The sequence below is a fragment of the Choloepus didactylus genome, chromosome 1 (genome assembly GCF_015220235.1).
Source record: "Choloepus didactylus isolate mChoDid1 chromosome 1, mChoDid1.pri, whole genome shotgun sequence".
NCBI classification, from domain to species: domain Eukaryota; kingdom Metazoa; phylum Chordata; class Mammalia; order Pilosa; family Megalonychidae; genus Choloepus; species Choloepus didactylus.
In genome coordinates, this window is record NC_051307.1 from 102,731,542 (window position 1) to 102,753,638 (window position 22,097).

The window sequence follows — 22,097 nt, forward strand, 5'->3', positions numbered from 1 at the left end:
TGTAATCAACAACCCAGAAGAGAAGGGAGAGACCAGCAGACGCCACCATGTACTTTGCTATGTGACAGAGGAGACCAGAATTGCCAGCAGCCAGTCATCAGGAAGAAAGCATTACTGGGATGATGCCTTGATTTGGACATTTTCACAGCCTCCAAACTGTAAGCTTGTAAGCTAAAAAATTCCCATTGTTAAAAGACAACCCATATCGTGGTATCTGTTTTAAGCAGCCTAGGAAACTAAAACACCCACCAAACAATCAGATTACCCAAATCAATTCTCTCTGTATTTTGAACTTATCATTTTCTGAAACTGGTATGTGGTTTTGAAGTTCCCCTGCTATCTTCGGGTATGAGGTGTCATGTGTGTGTATTCATAGCCTTATAATTATTTTGGGGGCAGAAGTCTCTTACAGAATTACCCCCATCTCAAACTTAATGCCTTAAAAGCCCCAGGTGGGCTGGAAACTGCAGGGGGAGCTACCTTGGCTAGGCAGAAAGTGATATGGCTGCATGTTTCCCATAGACCTCCTGTTCCATGTTATTTCCTTCTATCCTCCAGTTGCCAAACCATCACAGTTCAGCTAATTCCTCCTGGAGCAGCATCTCACCCAATGCTGTAATTATAGTGGAGACAGAAATGGAGTTGGAAGTGAAGTAATGAGGAGGCAAAGAGAGAAGGCCATCATGATTCATCCCTAGAGCATGAAGGGCCATTAAAAATATACATGCAGTCCAGTAATCACTAATTTTACCCACGGGTGAAAAAAAAAAAGGAGGAAGAAATGAAAATTAGATATGTTGAGAAAACCCTGCCTCTCTTGGTTGCTTCCTAAAGAAGCAACTTGCTTAAGGGGGCTCATATATGTTCCAAGCAGAGTGCCAAACCTGTCATCATAAATAATCCCAAGGTATCATTTAGAGCAGCCATAAACCACTCCAGTGAAGAAGCTAGGAATTGTTTATATACTTTATGTTTATGGTTTATATACTTTATAGATAATATACATGATCTATAAGTGATTTCCAAAATGAAATGCCTTAAACATCAATACTCTAAAGTGTGCTTGAGCCAATATTTGGGCACCTGTTCCATGGCCTGAAATTTTCCAGGAGGGAGAGGGGAGACACTATGACATCATAGTTCAGGACATTTTCCCCATGGCCAATTTTATGGGAACGTGCTTAGTCTGCTTTCTAGTTGTTATCCAGCACTGAATTCCTCACATTTCTTCCAAAACCAACTTCTCCTAACTGCTGCATTCCCATTAACAGTGGCACTCCTTTTCTCGTGTTCTTCCATTTCTTCACTGCTCACTCCAATACTCCACTTCCAGCACCATATCAAGACCTCTTGGTGCTTCCTCTTCCCTGGGGATCACCATCTCTTCATCCTCACAGCCATCTCACTAGTTCAGGCTCTCATCATATCTTACCTGTCTTTTGAAGCAGCCTCTTTACTTGTCTTCCTTCCTTCCCCCATCCTCCCTTTCAAATCTATCCTCCCAAGTGCACTTTGAGTGACTCACATAAACTGTTTCAAAAGCTTATTGGAGCAGCATTTTCACCTTCTCTACCTAGGAAGCTCTTATGTAATGTTCAAGGCTCAGTTCCTTTAAAAAACTTTCCATGATCTCGTAGTTATCTGAACAAGATGCCCCTCTGAGTACTCATAACTGTACAGAAACAATTGCATTAACTTCTCTCCTTTACTGAAGACATTGAAAGAAAAGATTTTCTATTTTAAAAATCCTCAACAGTTTACCTAGTACCTGACCTATAGAGGGAATATGAAAAAAAATGTTAGATGGATGGATGTACTTCCTCATTTAAAATTCAACAATGGCTTCACTGCTGCCAAGAAAACACAAACATTTTATACTAGCATATCATCCACTAGGCATACATTATACTCCAGCAAAACCTCACCCACTCACTGTTCTCTGGGATTTTCTGCTCTTATCTGCCCATGTGGCTTATTCTTGCTCCACCTTCCACTTGGAATACCCTTTTCTATTAACCCTCTATTCACAGCCCAACTATGCCAACATCTTATCCATCCTTCGAAGGTCGTAGTACTTCATTTATGATCCCCAGATGCATCTACAGCTGTATGAATTCTCTCTTCAGTGTCTACTTCTTTCCAATGGCATAATCTTACTGCACCTTGAAGCATAGCTCCAGTGTAGTTGCCTTATCCCTGCTATTAAAACATGTGCTCTCTATGGCAGAGACTCTATTGCTTAGCTCTATATCACTCCAACACCTAGTATACTGATGGGCACATTTCCATGTTCAGTGCATACTTGTTCTCCTTGAACAGATTATTTGAACCTGGCTTGAAACACTACTTTATGCATGATGCTCTGTGTCTGAGCCCAGATGTCAAGTAGAAATTGGATTTGGAGGAGTTCAGTCAGAAAGTCACAGGCTTCTGACCACATTCTGGTTTGCTAAAGCTGCTGGAATGCAAAATACCAGAAATGGATTGGCTTTTATAAAGGGGATTTATTAGGTTACAAATTTACAGTTCTAAGGCCATAAAAATGTCCATACTAAGGCATCAACAAGAGGATATCTTCATTGAACAAAGGCCGATGGCTTCCAGAACACCTCTGTCAACTAGGAAAGCACGTGGCTGTCATCTGCTGGTCCTTTGCTCCCAGGTTCTGGTTTCAAAATGGCTTTCTCCAAAATGTCTCTGGGCTTCTATCTTTCTTAGCTTCTCTCTCTCAGCTCCTTTGCATTCTTGCTCATTCTTCTAGGGCATTTCTCTCTAAGCATCTGGGGGTCCTCTCTTAGCTTCTCCACAGCAAACTCTGGGCTTCGTCTCTTAGCTTAGCATCTCCAAACATTCTTTCTGTCTGCATCTTCAAGCATCTGGGGCTGTGTCAGCTCTTAGCTTCTCCCAGGGACAAACTCTGGATTACATATCTCAGCGTGTCTCCAAAATGTCTCTCTCAGCTTCTCTGAGCCCCTTCTCTCTGTAAGCTCTTAAAGGACTCCAGTAAACTAATCAAGACCCATCCTGAATGGGTGGGTTCACACGTCCATGGAGACAATGTAATCAAAAGGTCTAGGTCTCACCCACAGTTGGGTGGATCATATCTCCATAGAAACATTCAATCAAAAGTTCCCACCCCAGAAGATTGGATTCAAAGTTCATGACTTTTCTGGGATCCACAACAGCTTCAAACCAGCACAGGGAGCTACAGGTAATAACTTTTCCATGCACTTCTTGTTAGAGCAGTCAAAAAGCATAAACAGTTTTAGCACCTTCACCTCAACAAATATTTGATAAATATGTGGTTCTGTGCATTACAATTGTCACAGTCAATAATGACTTTACTTTCATACATACATCAAAATACATTCAATTCCCAAGATAGGCTCTCGGGAAAACTTAATGGCTCTTAACTGTTTTAAAAAGAGCATAGATGGTAATTAAACTTAATTTAGGAATTGCAAACTATTAGTAGACTCTCAAATATGATCAAAATCAGTCAACTTTCTCCAAATGTTTTTCCATTGATGAGAAATATCTATTGCCAAGTTGAAGGACAAGCCTCACTTCATTTAGTTAAGGAAAGAGACAGAAGGTGGCAAATCCTAGGAATTGTTTTGCAAATATTTGAATCAATGGTGAAAGTTTACTGAAACATCTCAGAAAATCTGTACCCTGATACCACAGTCTTAAAGAAACCTCAGTGTTACTATCTGTGTCCCATGCCTTAATTACTACCCTCCCCATTACATACACAAGAGTCATTCAAAACCCCAAAATCAGAGAGGTCATTGTCCCTTTTAGTCTGTGTTCTGATTTAAGTTCTGCAAAATATTAAAAAAAAAAAAAAATCTTCCAGGAAAAATTGGCATTGCCCTTCAAAATTATCCAGACAGGCTGAAGAAATGGCAATTACATTTTTTTCCAATCCTAGGAAAATATTATTTTATGTAATGGACTTGGAGACTGAATTTCATATCCCCTAGTTAAGGGATTTCCCTCCAGTGTTTGTGAGATATCCCACTCATGTAATATTTGCATTTCACTTAGCACCAAAAATATTATCAGAACTTGTCAAAAGCAGGTTGAATAATGCCTATCTTGTTTCTAACAGACACTTCAGACTCCAGAATCAGGGTCATTAGACCTTTCTTTAAAAATCTCTCCAAGGATTGGTGAAAAAAATTGGAGTGCAAGAGTTTGTTTTTTTTTTTTTTTTTAATCATCATTTTATTGAGATATATTCACATACCACACAGTCATACAAAACAAATTGTACTTTCGATTGTTTACAGTACCATTACATAGTTGTACATTCATCACCTAAATCAATCCCTGACACCTTCATTAGCACACACACAAAAATAACAAGAATAATAATTAGAGTGAAAAAGAGCAATTGAAGTAAAAAAGAACACTGGGTACCTTTGTCTGTTTGTTTCCTTCCCCTACTTTTCTACACATCCATCCATAAACCAGACAAAGTGGAGTAAGAGTTTTAAAAATGAAAGATTTTAGGTATCAAGGCGTCTGGTGCAAAAAATAACCAGCCATCAGGCCATTTTCAACATACATTTTGTCACTGGCTTCTAGACAAACACAATATTATTTCCACATAGGAGTGGGCAGACTCTGCCTTAGTCATGTTTTTCTTTTTTTGCTGGTCAATGGAAAGTTCCCAGGGGCAACTTCCAATGTGCCTGGGCAAGTTCAAAATTTCTGTGGGTTTCTCTAAGTGTGCTTTTCATTTAATGATTGCTGTAACATTTCAAGCACAAACTACGAGGCACCCCAAAATAGGTCCATATCATGAAAGAGGGTGCTCAGTAGGACTTTATAATGCCTCAAGGCAAGAGAAATAAAGTTGATGAGTGAGGAGTCAAAATAAGTGAGGAGCGAAATAGTGGGTCTGATCCATCAGATTAGTACATCATTTACTTTTAAAAAATGCCAAGTAGTTAATAACACAAAAAGATGCTATTTTAATCCTCTGCTATGGAAAATAGATTGACCTGTTCATTGTCTCATGGGGACAATGGCAGCAAAAAACTAGGGTTAGAACTCGAGTCTCCTGAGTCTTTTTATGACTTCCAGAAATACACTTCCTGTCACCTCCTACAACTACAGTTAACTCGGAGAGGATAGTGAGGAAGGAGGACATGAAAACTTCTGATTTTCAAACTCTTTGGAATATCTTCCCTGACCCCCTAATCTGTGTAAGTTTTGCTCCTCCTGTCCCCAAAGTACCCTGTGTTTACATGTAGCAGTACTTGCTATATCATACTGTAATTGTCATTTTAATTTTCTATCTTTCCAACCACACTGTTAGTCCTTGAAAAGAGAGGTGCCATATTTTGCATCTCCAGAGTTTAGCCCAGTGTTTGACATATAACAGGACTTAAAGAGTTGCTGAATTAATGACTTAACTCTCAATTCTGTGTTGCTCCAGAGAAAAATACTAGGACCAACTAACAGAGTAGGTGGCAGCTTCAAGAGGAGTTGATTTTAGCTTAATACAAGAAAGACAATTCTAACCAGAGCCACCCAGATTAGCACAGGCAAGGCAGGAAGTAGTGAATTCTCCTGCACCAGAAACCTTCAATCAGAGGCTGGAAAAACACCTGTCAGGGTCACTGGACAGAAGATGCCTGCTTTGGGTGCTCTACAAATTAGTGATTTTATGGCTATTCCATCCCAGACATCAGGCCTGGAGAACATCAATCTAAGAGAAGGGTCTCTAGCACCACCTTCCTGTAACCTGGAGTACTTTAAAAAGGTTTGACCTTGAACACGTTGCTGCTTAGGGGACTCAGTGATTCTATTTTGCACTGAGCCTCTGCAGTAAACGAACACACCCAAATTAGCAGGGGAAATCTAGGGCTAGTCAGTTCAATCTTTCACTACTGAGCTGGGCAGGATTAGAAGAATGATACTTAAACATTATACTAACATAATAAACAGGGGTGTTTGGCTTTGGGTATCTATGCTACTAGAATAAAATATAGACAAATAAAACCTGAAAACTGATTAGAGCCTTATAGTTCACGTGAACTAAAATGCTCATATTGAGGTCTCAAAAGGAGACTTACCTCTAATCGCAATGCTAGTGACTGGTAGAGTTGGCACAAAATTCCACTGATTACATGGCTGGAATTCTTTTCATTACCCAAAGCTGTGAAGCCCACTATAATATAACACATAATTATACAGATTCAGGAATACAAGTCAAAGCTTATTCCAAATGTAATAATAGATGCTAAAACTACGTAAGGGGAAAGCATGCTATAACATGGTTAACCTATGACGTGAATAAATTATAAAGAGATTGATTGCAGTATATTTTTCCCATCAAGGATTGAGTTGCACTTTCATATCATGTGGGTCATCCATGCTATAAACTTTAAAACACAGGATCTCATAGAATCCAAGCCAAATGAGAGACATTGGGGAATCAGGGTGTATAGGAAAGGCAAAGTACACAAGCACTACATTAGGCATTTTCAGTATTCTAGCTTCTTCAGACTGTCCAACCTCTCTATAACTACTGAAAGTATTATTTTCTCCATTTTTGCAGATAAGATTAGGGCTCAGAGATATCCAGTGTTTAACGTACCTTCTTATCACCAATAAATGACGTAGTCAGGATTCAAACTCACATTTGTTGGGCTCCAAATTCCATGCTCTTTCCCAAAAGATCGGAACACCTCAGTCATCCAATGACAGTGAAAGAGTTTTCCCTTACGTATCTCACTTTCCCTCTTTGGATCTTAGATAATCTCTAAGGCCCCTTCTCATTCTGGAAATTCTCTGATGCAACCTAAAATAGTCAATATTTTAAAAGAAGTTTTTATATATATTCTATCCAAAAGTAAATGTAAAATGTATGCAATGTACAATATCTAAGACATCTAGATTACTTTTTTTTCTGTTTGCTGCTAGGGCACTTTCATCTAGGTTTATCTGAATGTTGGCACCAAACTGAGGGCCTTCAGTAAAAGAGCAACACATTCAGTTTCTTTTTGTGCATGACGGGCAAGCTTAAGTTAGACATCTGTGTGCAGGACTCTGTAAACAGCTGCTGCTTAAGCAGACATTACTCTAACTGTAGGCAGGAGTTAGCTAGTGGTGAAAGATGAGGGCAATTAAGTCAATGTCAACCATCTCAGTTCTTTGCACTAAGGCTGAAAACTGTCCCTCTACCTTTGAGCCAACTTATTTTAGAAAACAAGCCTTCTTCTCAAAGCACCGTGGTTTAATGGAAAATGTCCTAGCCTAGGGAGAGGGAGATTCAGTTCTGCCACTATTTGCTGAGGATTTTGGTAAGACGACTTCATTTTCAAGCAAGTCTCCATTTCTGTATTTATGAAATTCAAACTTAACCACCCTCCTGCATTCACTATAGAATTGTGGTATGTGTGTGTGTGTGTGAATCCAATACAATAATGAGTGTGCAAGAGTCTTGAAGATTCCAGGGTAGGAAAGTACTGAGAGCTGAAATTACCATTTTCTCTCTAGTTAAGATTTTGCCTGGCACTTTTTCCCCCATTGATTCACCCATCTTTAAAAGGGAGATGAGATTCTTTGTTGTGGTTTTTGTCTCTATTTTTTGAGCACCACCACGCAGGAAAAGCATAGGCTTTGGTGTCATATGAACCTGTGTGTTTCATCCCATGTAAACCAGGGCTGGCTTTGTAGCCTTGAACATGTCTCTTATTCTTTCTCTGCTTCAGTTTCCTCATCTGTAAAATGGAGATAATAACACCTTGCTAGTGGTGATATTTGATTTCACAGTGACATGTCTAAAGAGCCTAATACAGTGTCTGGTCAACAGTGGCTGTTTAATAAATTTTAGTGGCTGCTATAATTACTTATCACTCCTTTCAAACGGCTAGGCACAAGCAAGGGGAAAGAAAAGACACCCCTGCCATCCCAGTCCTACCAGCCATTCCACCTGTGTCACTCGCTGTTGGGACCTGGGCACACATCAAGAGCTAATAAACCCAGGAATACTGCAGCTCTGCTGTTCAGCATATTCACAGGCCACCACTCTAGCACTTCTGCTGCCACCCAGCAACTGCCCAGGGGAACTGCATGTATTTCAGACTACTGGAATTTAACAATTCCAAGAAGCAATGAGGAAAACCTTTTTGGAAAGCTTCTTCCCCAACAATGTCAATTTACAAGAACATGAAAGATTATACAGTGGCATTGGGTCAAATCGAAAACTCCTGACACTATGGTATCTGGGCACCTTCCCTTCCACATGTGATAACTGCCGTAAAGCCACCTTTTTTTTCTCCTCTGCATATCAATATTATTATTTTTTAAAGAGGACCTAGATAATTTTAAATTAAAGAATCTGAGTTCTGAAGGGGATACAAAAGGTCATGGACTGTGCTTATATTGCTCTGCAGATGATTAAAAAAAATAATAATAAAGTCCAGAAAGGATACCCAAAGCCAGACAGCTCATTTATGAAAAGTCAAAAGTCTAATTCCAAATCTACTGTCTACCAGTCCATTGTTCCATTACCAAGCTACTTCTAAAAATGCACCCTGTTTGCTGATCACATAAGGAGAAGAAAACCTAAAAATTCTAGAACCTGGAGACTTAGGCCAATGAACAACCTCCTTAGTTGCATACCCATCTTTACATTCCACTCTCTGCTTTGCCATTGGGGATCCTGATTTAGTGATCTCCCTTAGGATCATCTGTAAATTGAAGGAGACCGAACCAGACAGTTTCTAAAATCCCTTTTAGTGCTAAATGCCAATATTTCTTGTCAATCATGCTCAATTATAGACTAATAGTAATAGCACATTGGAACAATTTATACACATTTTCACAATGAAGTTTTTCTGCAGTTAATCAGAAGAAGCGAACCCTGGCTCTGACTCGGGCCCAGTTCCTCCACTGCTCCATGCCACTCCTCCAGGGAGTCCTCACCCAGATGCATCCCACTGGCTTGGGACTCAACCCAACCAGTGGAATACATCCCTTCTCACTTGTGTTGAGATCGCCCCTTTCTGAGATGATCTAAGTCAGTGAATATTTGTAAAACCCCTCATGAAAATGGGTCCAAAAATCAAAAACAAAAACAAAAACAAAAACCGTGGCTGGTGATTGAAAGGTGATTCAGAAAATCATGGAGAGGGTCACAGCATGCATTTTCCTTTACACCTCATGTATTAGAGAAGGGGTGTTTAGGATGGATCTTGATAGGAGAATCAAAAACATTTAGGTCTAACCCAGAATGTCAATGTATTATGATCTTCTTTTTACTTAAGCTTTTGCCTCATTCCCTGTATTTTACTGTTTTTTTTTTTTTTATTGTTGTTTTGTGATGTGTTCTTTTCTTTTAAAAAATTGAAGATAGTGAGTGGGGTGTTTCTAAGACAATTGATTCAAAAACAGTTATAAATTTTAATTGCTGAGTCTTAATAGTCCCATTCAATGAGAACAGAAGATACATAAAATAAGATGTTTCCTCTCCGTAGAGTGAGTGAAAAACTAAATTGATGGGGCCTGAAAAGCCAACATTCACATATTGATTATAAGTAGCAAAAATGAAGTCAAGAGCAACCTAGGTCTCAAACATCCAAATTCTGTAGCTTCTTGGACTCTGTGCTTTGGATTCCAGAAAGGATCCAGCTCTTTTTTAGAGAATGGGTTTCTCTGTTTAAAGCCAAATCCCTAACTTGGATTCCATTCATGCTTCAGAATCCTCTGATTATGACATTAAAGACCAGTAGAACTTGCCTAAAGAAATGCAGTGTCTCTAACTTTGACTGGTTTTGGTATTATTCAGAGCAACAGACTCCTATAGAACCTCAGAGTGGACCCTCGCACTGAGGAGGCAGTGAGTTGAGTTCAAGGTTTGGGGGTAATTCTCAAGCATTTCCCTGCAAGGATAGGATCCTGCCCTCTGCAGGAATTCCTCAGCAGCAACTTCCTAAGGAGGTATTTCTCATTTAAATATAACCTCCTGGCAACCAAATATTTATCTGGAAGAAAATGGGAGTGGCCCTGTGCAATCAGGCACCTGGGTTCAGTCCATTACTCAAAAATAACAGGATTGTGGCATTTGGGGAATGACTCCCCCCACCAGAGGTTTGCCAAGAAATAGCTCAGCAATCCCCCACCATCCACCCATCCCTGTCAACACGCTTTCCTGGCCATTATGAGTGAGTGGACAGCACCCGCCCAAGATCAAGGCCAGGGCATTCTTGGCACAGGAACCAAAAGCAAAGTCAAGAGCATACATGACAGAATCCTTCCCTGCTGCCCTGTTCATCACAACATGCGATGTGACTTGATCCCTGCTGAGATGATCGGTCCATAAGCCTCCTAATGCCTCCGTTTGGCCAATAAAAATAAATAAAACTTCCTCACCGTGCCATTCAACACTGCCTGTGAACTGGTTCTCCTCTCTCCCTCTCCTCTCTCTGCAGTCCAGTCACCCAGGGACTAGTTGTCTCTGGAACAACTCATTAGACGTTTGCATGATTGTGTGTTCGATCATACTCTTCCCCTTGCCTTACTCTTCTATATCAAAATTCATCAGCCTGTTTGTTGTCTTTGGCAGCAATTCCCATCCCTAAATAATAATTGTCTGTTCTGTTCTTCCACAATACACTGCTTCTTCCTTTCATATAGGAGTTGTCATGTTCTGCCTTATATTAAAATCAGTTTTCTATATAGTTACTCCTTATATGACCACTCCCCAATTAGGCCTCAGGCTAATTGAGGGCAGGGCCAATTTCTAATTCCCGTATCTTTGCAGGAACTACTAGGCAATTGGCCTCCATTTGTTGAATTACCATATTAAAACCACAACAACTACACCTTGTTTCCAGGATACAGGTACAACAATATCCAATTTACAATGGAGAAGAGAGACACAGGGAAAACACATAATGATGAGATATCCAAAACAAATTTTTGAACAAAAAAAAAAAAAATTTCAATTTCCTAATGTTCTGAACTGTAAGTTATGTTTTATACTACAACCAGCCTTTTCTCTCTGCTGCCCCATCAACAAACAAAGTATAGCCAGAGGTGTTTTAGGTGGTCATGTACTGAGTTTGTCACTCCTTTGTCTATGCCTGGAGAGTCATCGCTACTTATACATGTCCCAACTTGGTCTGAGTTGGAGGATACCATCTTGTTACTGGGAGCATGATCACATCTGCTTTCCCTGCCCACAGAAGCAGATTCCCTCTCTCTCAGACCAACACATCAAGTTGCTATTCCCATCAGACAACAAGCTCCAGCTGTCCATTAGTATACCGCTAATTAACAGATCCTGGCTCTAGTGAATGATTAGTACTCCTTTCCTATTGGACACAGCACAGAACGTAGCCCTAAGTACAGCACTTGGTGACTCAGGAGCTGCTCAGGGAGTAGCTATTAGTGTCTTGCAATAGCTTTAAAGATACCTTTAGAGTAACTGCCATCTGCCTAATAAAAGGAGAGTCATTTGAGGAAAAGAAACTAATATGTTTGTAGTGCCTACAGCAGGCATTTCCCCTGTGTTCTCATTTAATCGTTACAGCTTCATAGGGTGGATATTATCCCCATTATAGAGATAAGAACACATGCCTCATAAACTATACGTAGCAAAGCCAATGAATGACAAGGAGCACAAGTGCAAAATGGCGGAGTTGGAAGTTTTACAATTCGCTCCCTCCGCTAGAAAACTGAAAGAGCTGGAAAAAGAGTCTGGAATAAAGTAGGTGGTAACCCTGGAATGAGAGTGACCATTTAGAACAACTACAGGAGTGCCAGAGAAAGCTAGAGGCTGCCATGAGTTCAGTTTTTTTAAGTGGAAGCACAAACTAATGACTAGTCTCCACTGTTCACCCTTGCGGCAGCAGCTACCCAAACTCCTGCAGCTGCATAAATGTGGCCCAGATTCTAGAAGGGGCTGGCTGGGGCCAGGGCTGTCAGAGGAAACTTTCTCCTTTAAAAGTTGGGGTTGACAGGAAGCTAAGTATTAGATTGCTGTATGGTCCTGCAACCCTGTTACTGGGTATATTTTTGGAAGAACTGAGAGCAGGGACATGAATGGACATTTGCACACTGTTGTTTATCTATTCACAATTTTCAATGGATGGAGGTGGCCTAAGGGTACATCAGCTGATGAGCAGAATGGTGAACCGTGATACATGTATACAACAGAATACTGAGCAGTGGAAAGAAGGAATGAAGTTGTGAGGTACGTAACCAGGTGAATGGAACTTGAAGATATTATGTTGAGTGAAATAAGCCACAAACAAAAAGACAAACATTTTAATACCTCACTATATGGACTAACCGTAATATCTAAACTGAAAATTGAATCTGAGTGCATAGGTTATCGGGGAATTCTTAGTGTAAAGGTTCCTAGACTGTAAGCTCTTAACAGCAGTCACATCTATTCTTGAGTTGTAAGGGTTATTTCTAAATTCTGAGATGCTGGGCTATTTGTGTATAACCTGGTCAGTCCCTGGAACTTTGGGTATCTGTGTGACACCTAAGACTCAGAGGCCAGAGTTCAGCAGCTATGAATGTCAGCATTACCCCATGCAGCAACTGTTAAAGAAGCCGAAAGAGAGATCAGACTTCAATCACAGATATGAATGAAATGGCCTTGGTTAGGATTAAGGCAAATCATAAAGGGTAAAGGATGATACTGACTGTATTTTAAAACTTCATCTCCTTTGTGAGATCAAAGGAAGAGAGGTTTACTTGGTGCAAAATCTGTATTTTCTGCAGCACACTAATTTAACATTTATGTTCAGTTTATTCAAACGCCATAATTACATGGAACCTTGAAATAGGGAGTGAAATCTGGTTGGTTTGTACAGGTTAGCATGAAGCCCCAATACATCCCAGAGTAATTTTGGCAGAGAGTAAAAAGTATGTGTAAAGTCCTCCTGAGGGACTGTGGAAAATTTTGGAAATATTAAAATTCCCCACCTGGGGAACTCCTCATATTCTCACAAACATTGGGTCTACCAGTTTAGTAGGGGTTGACAGGAAGCCAAGTATTAGATTGCTATATGGTCCTGCAACCCTGTTACTGATCTTGGGCCTTGTCCTTATTAAGCTTGTTACTGCAAAGGAGAGGCTAAGCCTACTTATAATTTTGCCTAAGATTCACCCCCAGAGAACATCTTTCATTGCTCAGATGTGGCCTCTTTAAGTTCACTCAACAGGTAAACTCACCACCTTACCCCCTACATGGGACAACTTCCAGGGGTGTACATCTCCCTGGAAATGTGGGACATGACTTCCAGGGATAAGCCTGGACCTGGCATTGTAGGATTGAGTAAGACTTCTGGACCAAAATGGGGAAGAGAATTTAAACAAAATAAAGTTCCCGTGGCTGAGAGATTTCAAATGAAGTCGAGAGTTCATTCTGGAGGTTATTCTTATGCATTACATAGATATCCCTTCTTAGAATTTAGAGTATTAGAATAGCTAGAAGCAAATACCTGGAACTGTTGAACTGCAATCCAGTATCCTTGATTCTTGGAAACAATCATATAACTATACAGCTTATACGGTGTGACCATGTGATTGTGAAAACCTTCTGGCTCACACTCCCTTTATCCAGCGTATGGACAGATGAGTAGAAAAATGGGAACAAAAAGTAAATGAGTAATACTGGGGGAGGAGGGGTATGGGATGTTTTGGGTGTTCTTTTTACTTTTATTTTTATTCTTTTTTTTTTTTTGAGTAATGAAAATATTCAAAAATAGATTGTGGTGATGAATGCACAACTATATGATATTGTGAGCAACTGATTGAACACTTTGGATGAATATATGGTATTTGAATATATCTCAATAAAATTTCATTAAAAAAAGAAGTTGGGGTTGAAGGTCGATGTCAGACTGGGGGATCCTTGAGCCACAACTGCAGAAGCTGGCCTGTTTCAGCCCTCTGGGCAGCAGCATTTCCAGCCTCCCATAGGCATCCATTGGGACATAAAAAGCTAGCGCTTTTTTGTTTGTTTTTCTTCTGTATGTGGGCATTCTGTGGTGTGGCAGATACCTGATGGCACAGCACAGATTCTGGCCTTGGTTTCAGCCCTTTCTGTGGTAGCAGCTTCTGGCCTTATACCAGCATCTACCGGAACTTAAAGACCAAATTCTTCCTTCTCTTTCTATATTATTTAGTCCATCAGATCCCTGAGGGCTCAGCACAGAGCCTGGATGTGGTTTCTCTCAGAGTTAGTATCTTCTGGTCTTACAACAGCATTTATGGGACTATGAAAGACCAGTGTACTTCTTTCTCCTTTCTCTCTCTCTTTCTCTCATTTATTTGATTATCTTTAGTTGGTTTTGATTTTTTTTTGTTTGTTTTGTTTTCTGTTTTATATTTTTAGTGGAGTATCTCTGAGGGATGAGCAGGGACACTGGCCTAGGTTTTGGCCTTGAAGGGAGCAGCTTCTGGCTAACCACCAACACATAAGGAGAGACTTGAAGAGGCTGTACACTTTATTTTTTTTTCGTTGTTTTTTTTTCCATTGTTGTGTGTGTGTGCACACGTATGTGCATGGGTGTGTTTTTCTTTGCTAGTATTTTTCTCCCTTTTTTTTTTCCTTCTCTTTCATTCCTTTCTTTATTTCTTTGTGTTCTTAGTTTGGTGGATTAAAGAGTGGGAGAAATGAATTTCCAGAGTGACCACAAAATAAAATTCAGAATTTTCAGTTCTCAACAAAAAAATAACAAAATAAACAAGGAGACAGAAACGTATGGTTCAATGACGGGGGGAAAAAAAATTCAATGGAAATTATTCTGGAGAAAATACAGTCTCTGGAACGACAATCAAATATCTTAAGACAACTCTCATAGTAGTATCAATGAACGAAAGGGAAACACTGACAGAGCACTAAAGGAAATCAGGAAAGCAATATATGAACAAAATAATAATTTCAATGGTAAGATAGAAATTATAAAGAAGAACCAAATGGAAATTCTGGAACTCACTGAAGTGAAAAATTCAACAGAGGCATTCAAGAGCAAATTAGAGAAGGTAGAAGAAAGGCTCAATGGACTCAAAGACAAAACATTTGACATTCCCCACATTGAAAAAAAATTAACAGAGCCTGTGTAAACTGTAGAACACCATCAAGCATACCAATACACACATCACAGGAGACCCAGCCGGAGAAGAGAGAGATAAAGGGACAGAAAAAATATTTGAAGAAATAATGGCAAAAAATTTCCCAAACCTGATTAAAGATCTGAAGATAAAAAGTCAAGATGCTCAATGAACACCAAGTAGGAATAACCCAACAGCTCTACACTGAGACATATTATCAAACAGTCCAATGTAAAGGACAAAGATGGAATCTTAAAAACAGTAAGATAGAGGCAATGTGTCACATGTAGGGATCCTTAATAAGATTAACATCCAATTTCTCAAGTGAAACCAGGGAGGTCAAAAGGACATATTTAAAGTGCTGAAGAAAAAAAAAAAGAAAAAAACTTGCTACTCAAAACAATATACCCAGCAAAGCTGTCCTTCAAATTAAGAAATGTCCCGACAAACAAAAACTGAAGGAGTTCATTATCATTAAACTTGCATTATAGGAAACGCTAAAGAGGGTCCTCCATGACGAAAGAAAAGGACACTAGACAACATCTTGATGCTGGAGGAAGAAATAAAGATCTCCAGCATAAGTAACAATTTAAGTAAATATATATGCCAGCATCATTTCATTTCTCATTTTCAGTGCTGTCTTTTACTTCTTATATGGCTGAAAATTCAAATGTATAAAAACAAGTGTAAATCCTTGTTACTGGGCACAAATGCAAACAAGATGTAATTTGTGATATGAACAACATAAAAGGGAGGGTGGGATCTAGGTACTGTGTACATGTTGACTACTGAAGGCAAGTTGGAATCAACATTAAACTAAATCATAAAAGACTTAGTACACTAGGTTTAATCCCCATGATAACTATAAAGAAAAATTTTTAAAACCTACATAAAAGAGAGGGATAAGTGATTCAAAACTCTCATAAAAGAACATCCAATGAACAAGGAAAGCAGTAATGGAGGAAAGGGGGACAAAAAAGTATAAGACTTACAAAAAACAATTGGTAAACTGGCAGAGGTTAAATCTTTCCTTATCACTAATAGATAATAGAAAAACAACTGAGACAATAAACAAAACAAAAAGTTGGGTCTTTGAAAAAATAAATAAAATTGACAAACCTTCAGCTAGACTGACAAAGAAAAAAGAGAAAAAAAATGTAAATAATTAAAAGCATAAAGTAAATGGTGGTGACACTACTAGCCTTACAGAAATAAAAAAGATTATAAGAGAAAATTATGAAAAATTGCATGCCAACAAACTAATCTAGAAGAAATTGAAAAATTCCTAAAATACCATCAATTAACCAATTAGACTAAAGAAGAAATAGAAATTATCAACAAACCTATAACAACTACAGAGATTGAATAGGTAATCAAAAACCTTCCACAAAGGAAATGTTCAGGACCAAATGGCTTCACTGGGGAATTTGACCAAACATTTAAAGAAGAATTAATACCAATCATTCTCAAACTCTTCCAAAGGATTTAAGTGGAGAGAACACTTCTTAATTCATTCTATTAAGTCGGCATTACTCTGATACCAAGGCTTGGTGAAGACATCACAAAAAAAGAAAACTACAAATCAATCTCCATTATGAATATAGATGCAAAAATCCTTAACAAAATACTAGCAAAGTGAATTCAATGGCCTATTAAGAACATTATACACCACAACCAAGTATTCTCCCAGGAATTCAAGAGTGGTTCAGCATATCAAAATCAACCAATCTAACAGGCTGCATACATAGCATAAAGGGAAAAATCACAATTATCTCAAAAGATGAAGAAAAGACATTTGACAAATTACAGCAAGATTTTTGTATGAAAACACTCAAAGAAGTAAAAATATAAAGGAACTTTCTCAAAAATGTTTTAGTTTCCTGGATTGCTCAAAGCAAATACCATGAAATTGGTTGAGTTAAACAATGGGAATTTATTTGCTTATGGTTCCAAAGCCAGGAAAATGCCTACATCAAGACATCCTCAAGGTAATTCTTCCTTCCTGAAGAACAGCTGTGGTCAATCCTTTGATCCTCTATCACATGGCAAGGCACATGGCAGCATCTGCTGGTCTCCCCTTTCTCTTCTGGGTTTTGTGGATTTTAGTTTCTTGTTTCTATGGCTTTCTCTCTATATATGAATTTCATTCTCTTATAAAGGGCTCCTAATATAATTGAGACCTATCCTAACTGATGTGGATCACAACTTAACTGAAGTAGACTTATGGAAAGGTTCTACTTAGCATGGGTTCATGCTAACTGGAATGGATTAAATTTAAGAACATACAGGTACATACTGCTTCAAACTATCACAAACATGATAAAGGCCACTTATGAAAAATGATAGCTAACATCATATTCAATGGTGAAGGACTTAAAGCTTCCCCTCCATGCTGGTTTGAAACTGTTATGTATCCCAGAAAAGACTATATTCTTCTAATCCATACTTGTGGGGGCAGACATTATGGGTGGGACCTTTTGATTAGGTTGTTCCATCAAGATGTGAGACAGCCAATTCAAGGTGGGTCTTAATCCCCTTGCTATGTGAAGATAAAAGACAGATGAAACTCAGAGGACTCAGAGAAGTTAATAAAGAAATGCCCAGAGATATTTTGGAAAGAGAGAGACATATTCCTCTAAGATCAGGAATGATACAAGGATGCCCACTTTGACCACTGCTATTCAAAATTGCACTAGAAGTTGTTACTGGAGCAATTAGGCAAGAAAAAGAAATAAAAGGTATATAAATTTGAAAGGAAAAGTAAAACTATCTCTGTTTTCAGATGGCATGAGTTCAAATATAGAAACACAATGGAATCCACAAGAAAAATAATCAGAGCTAATAAATGAATTCAGCAAAATTGCAAGGTACAAGATCAACATACGAAAAATAACTGTGTTTCTGTACACTAGCAATGAGCAATCTGAAGAGGAAATTAAGAAAGTTCCATTTATAATAGCATCTAAAGGAATAAAATACCTAGGAATAACTTTAATTAAGCATACAAAAGACTTTTCACCAAAAACTACAAAACACTTCCTAAAGAAATTAAAGACCTAAATAAATTGCAAGACATCCTTGTTCATGGATTGAGAGAGTTAACATTATTGTATGTCAGTATTACCCAAAGCAATACACAAATTCAATGCAATGCCTATTAAAATCCCAGCAGCCTTTTTTGCAGAAATGGAAAAACTAATCTGAAACTGCAAGGGGCCCCAAATAACCAAAACAATCTCAGAAAAGAACAGGGTTGTTGGACTCACACTTCCCCATTTCCAAGCGTAGTACAAAGAGAGTTTTCACAACAGTGTGGAAATGGTGCAAAGACAAATAGTTTCATGGAACAGAATTGAAAGTCATAAAATAGACAAACATCTATGGCAATTGATTTTTTTAAATTAAATTCAGTTTTATTGAGATATAGTCACATAACATACAATCACCCATGGTGTACAATCAACTGTTCACAGTACCACCATATAGTTGTGCATTCATCACCCCCATCTATTTTTGAACATTTTCCTTACACCAGAAAGAATCAGAGGAAGAATAAAAATCAAAAGTAAAAATGAACACCCAAATCATCCTCCCCCATCCCACCCTATTTTCATTTAGTTTTTGTCCCCATTTTTCTACTCATCCATTCCATGCACTGGATAAAGGGAGTGCGATCCACAAGGTTTTCACAATCACGCTTATCACCCTTTGTAAGCTATGTTGCTATACACTCATCTTCAAGAGTCAAGCCTACTGGGTTGGAGTTTGATCATTTCAGGTGTTTACTTCTAGCTATTACAATACATTAAAACCTAAAAAGGGTTATCTATATAATGTATATATAGGGTATATATACTGGAGAAACCCAAAATAGCCAGGTGGCAGACTTATATTTAATTGAAAACATATTACAGGTTACCAAGGGAGGGGGAATGGAGGGAGGGGAGGAAGAGTATTTGCTTGTAAAATTAAAAGAAAAAAGAATTTTAAAAAATCCAGTAAATAACAGATCTGGGATTGAAATGATGCTCTTTGGAATCCGATACCATATAAACATTCTACCACACTAAACTATCACCCCACCATCCTTGACCTTCTGAAGTTGGCAAAACCCTTCTCCAATTTGATGAATCTACTAAAATTAGGTTTGAGTGCATATAAAAAGAAAAAGCCCAAATAATGATGAACAAAACGTGTTCTCTTTTGGTAAAGAAGATCAGAGTTGGGCAGTGCAAGAGTGGACTGGCAGCTCCTCAGAGTCATTACTAAGTGAGGCTCCTTCCTGTCTCCCACTCTGCTATCCCTAATATTCATGTATTCATAATCCAAGATGGTGGCTGTAACATTACAGATAGGTAGAAGGGGTAAATGGAAAGGATCAGAGAAAAGCTTCCTTGCCTTTTGAAGAGTCTTCCAAGAAGGCCCTCCCAATACTTCTGCTGACATTGAATTGGCCATAACTGAGTCAAATGGACACTTAGCTTCAGTAGGGCCTGAACAAAGTACTATTTCAACCAGGTATATGGCTGAATCCAGTAATTTAGGGATCCTGTTTTTGGGGAAGATGGAGAAAGTTACTGGAACCAACACCATGTCATTTTACATAGCAGACATTTCTCCTACTTAAATGGCTAAGTTCAAGTTTTAAAGACAGAATTTTCAAGATTCTAATTAAGAAGAGAAAGGGTTAGGAAAAGTGTCTTTTTTTTTTTTTAGGGGAGAACATGAACACGGTCCCCCACTACCACAAATTATGCAGTCGAGTTTCCTACATTTGGGGAAATCACAGGGGTCAGCACATCCGGAGTGCAAAGGATAAGCCTCACCCTGGGAAAACCACCTTCGTGATCATGGTGTCTCCCTTCCAGGTAAGTATAAAAGTGTCTTTTTTATTCAAGCTCGAAGTTACTCTACAGAGAAGGTACATGTTGTTGCTTCTTATCTGAGTGGAAGGAGATGAGCCAATCATATCACTATTCTTCAGTCTGATGCCCCTATTTAGAAAAGGGGCCCTCTTCTCTACAGATTCCACTATTCACATATATTAACAGTCATACTAGGACTCTGTGACCCTAAACTCTGAAGTTATTATGGTGGTCCTCACTACTCATGTATAAATCAAGACACAAACAAGTTTAGACCAAAATTCAGAAAATTGTCGTTAATGCTGAAATTAAAATAACTTCTTTCTAGATTTATAGATTTCAACAATTGGAATAAGTATATTAAGACTGAACTTCTGTCATTTTTTGGTTGCCCTGCATTGCGGTTTCCTTTAGCCTATGCTTGCCTGCTAGCACTGCTTACAATTTTCTCAGATTACAGTTACTGGTTTTTCCCAGGGCTTTTTATCTGAAACACTATGGATCACAGACATATTTATATAAATGATGATTAATTTGGTGGCTGAAAGTACTATGCCACTTTATATCATTTTCTGATAGATGAATTGGGGAAGGATGAGATGAGAAGCCAAGGAGTTTCTCCTTAGGAAAGGCAACAACCTGGACTCTTGTTCAATCACCCCTCACCCCACCTTCTACCTACTGGAAATTGCTTTGCTTTATGCTTAAAACAAAACAAAACAAAACAAAGAACAAAACAAAAAGAAAAACAAAACAACAACAACAAAAAAAACAAACCTTCTTTGTTGAAGCAAACACTTCATGGGATGGATAATTCCATTAATCAGTCACACCTCAATGAATGATTTAAATTGCTTCAAATGTTCTAGAATGTTCGAAATAGGGAGAAAAATGAGGATGATTTGAAACAAGAAATATGAACTATATGGGTGAGTCCAGGGATTTTGATTAAGAAGAAGAGCAAGAAGAGGAATAAAAGAAAGAGAAAGGGGCAGGATACATCAGTTCAAGCCGAAAAAAAAGTAGACCAAATACCAACTCGGGCCTTATACCCCCTTCTCCTGTTCCATCTTTCCCTTGAGCCTATAGCACAAATGTGCAAATGCCCAAGTTCTGTCATAAATGTTCAACTTTCCCAAAGCAAAAACTATTATTGGTTGCTGTATTCCTTGCCTATGACAAAGCTTTCTTGTTTTTCTTGTTCCACAGAAGCAAAACCAGAAAGACATTTATAAAATCTTGGTTAGTAATTTACCCATGAGATGATAAAGACCTTAAAGATCATCTCAATTAATTCATGCTATAGGGGAGGAAATTGAAACTCTGAGTGGGGAAGCAACTTTCTCAAGGACACATAGCAAATTGGAGGCAGAATTAGGACCGGAATCCAGATTTTCTTGCTCCCAGCCCAGAAGTAGAGACTCCATATTGCATTTTTAAGTAGTCACCCTCACTTAACTAAGATTATTAAAGGAAAATGCTACTCTTTATCAGAGAGAATAAGCTAAATGAGAGCATTTCCCATCACCACCAGACTCTCCATGTCCACACCCATTCCAATCACCTCCCAGTACTCTGCTGTCTTCATTTCTAACTGGTCAAATTCCAGAGCTCTCTTAATTTTGGGGAAAATGCCATAGTATCAAGATACAGATCTGATCTTAATGCCCCAAATCTCTTTCCATCATCACTGATAGTGTCTGTGTTTATATAATACCTTTTGCCAAGAATACCAATGTGATTTATGGACATTATCTCATTACATAATAAGTAATTATCCTAAGAGATAAGCAAGCAATTTTATTCATTTTATACATTGAATCTGACCTATTTCCCAGCAGTTCCACAGATGGTCCCACAGTTTAGAGCAGAGAGACTTTTAAACTCTTTTTGACTGTGAACCCATTCAATGTATAATGAATGACAATGCAAACAACAGATAAAAGCAAAAATACTGTAGTTCCAAAATGGCCATAGCTTATGAATTCCTGAAAACAAAACCTATCTCCACTTTGGTGTCCCCTAGACGCTTCATATTTAGCAGGCCAAACCACGTCAGCCAATTTATAGTTCCTCAGAGGAGCCAGCCTCCCTCCCTCCTCCACACATACTCTTCCCTTTCCCCGAACACTGTCTCTA

General features: G+C 38.6%; 1 protein-coding gene, 1 long non-coding RNA gene and 1 other non-coding gene across 3 annotated transcripts in view; 1 reads left to right on the forward strand and 2 right to left on the reverse strand.

The window, feature by feature from the left end:
* The window catches only part of TPRG1 (tumor protein p63 regulated 1), a 124,171-nt gene that overhangs the window by 39,955 nt on the left and 62,119 nt on the right, over positions 1-22,097 (reverse strand). The gene's annotated exons all lie outside the window — the stretch shown is intronic.
* LOC119540773 overlaps positions 106-22,097 on the forward strand; it is an 87,022-nt gene continuing 65,030 nt past the window's right edge. Inside the window, exons 1-2 of the long non-coding RNA XR_005218105.1 lie at positions 106-158; positions 19,810-19,961. This is a non-coding gene — a long non-coding RNA (uncharacterized LOC119540773). The remainder of the gene's footprint in view (positions 159-19,809; positions 19,962-22,097) is intronic.
* Positions 19,809-19,969, reverse strand: LOC119510386. Its single transcript, XR_005211911.1, has one exon. It is a non-coding gene; the product is annotated as a U1 spliceosomal RNA (small nuclear RNA).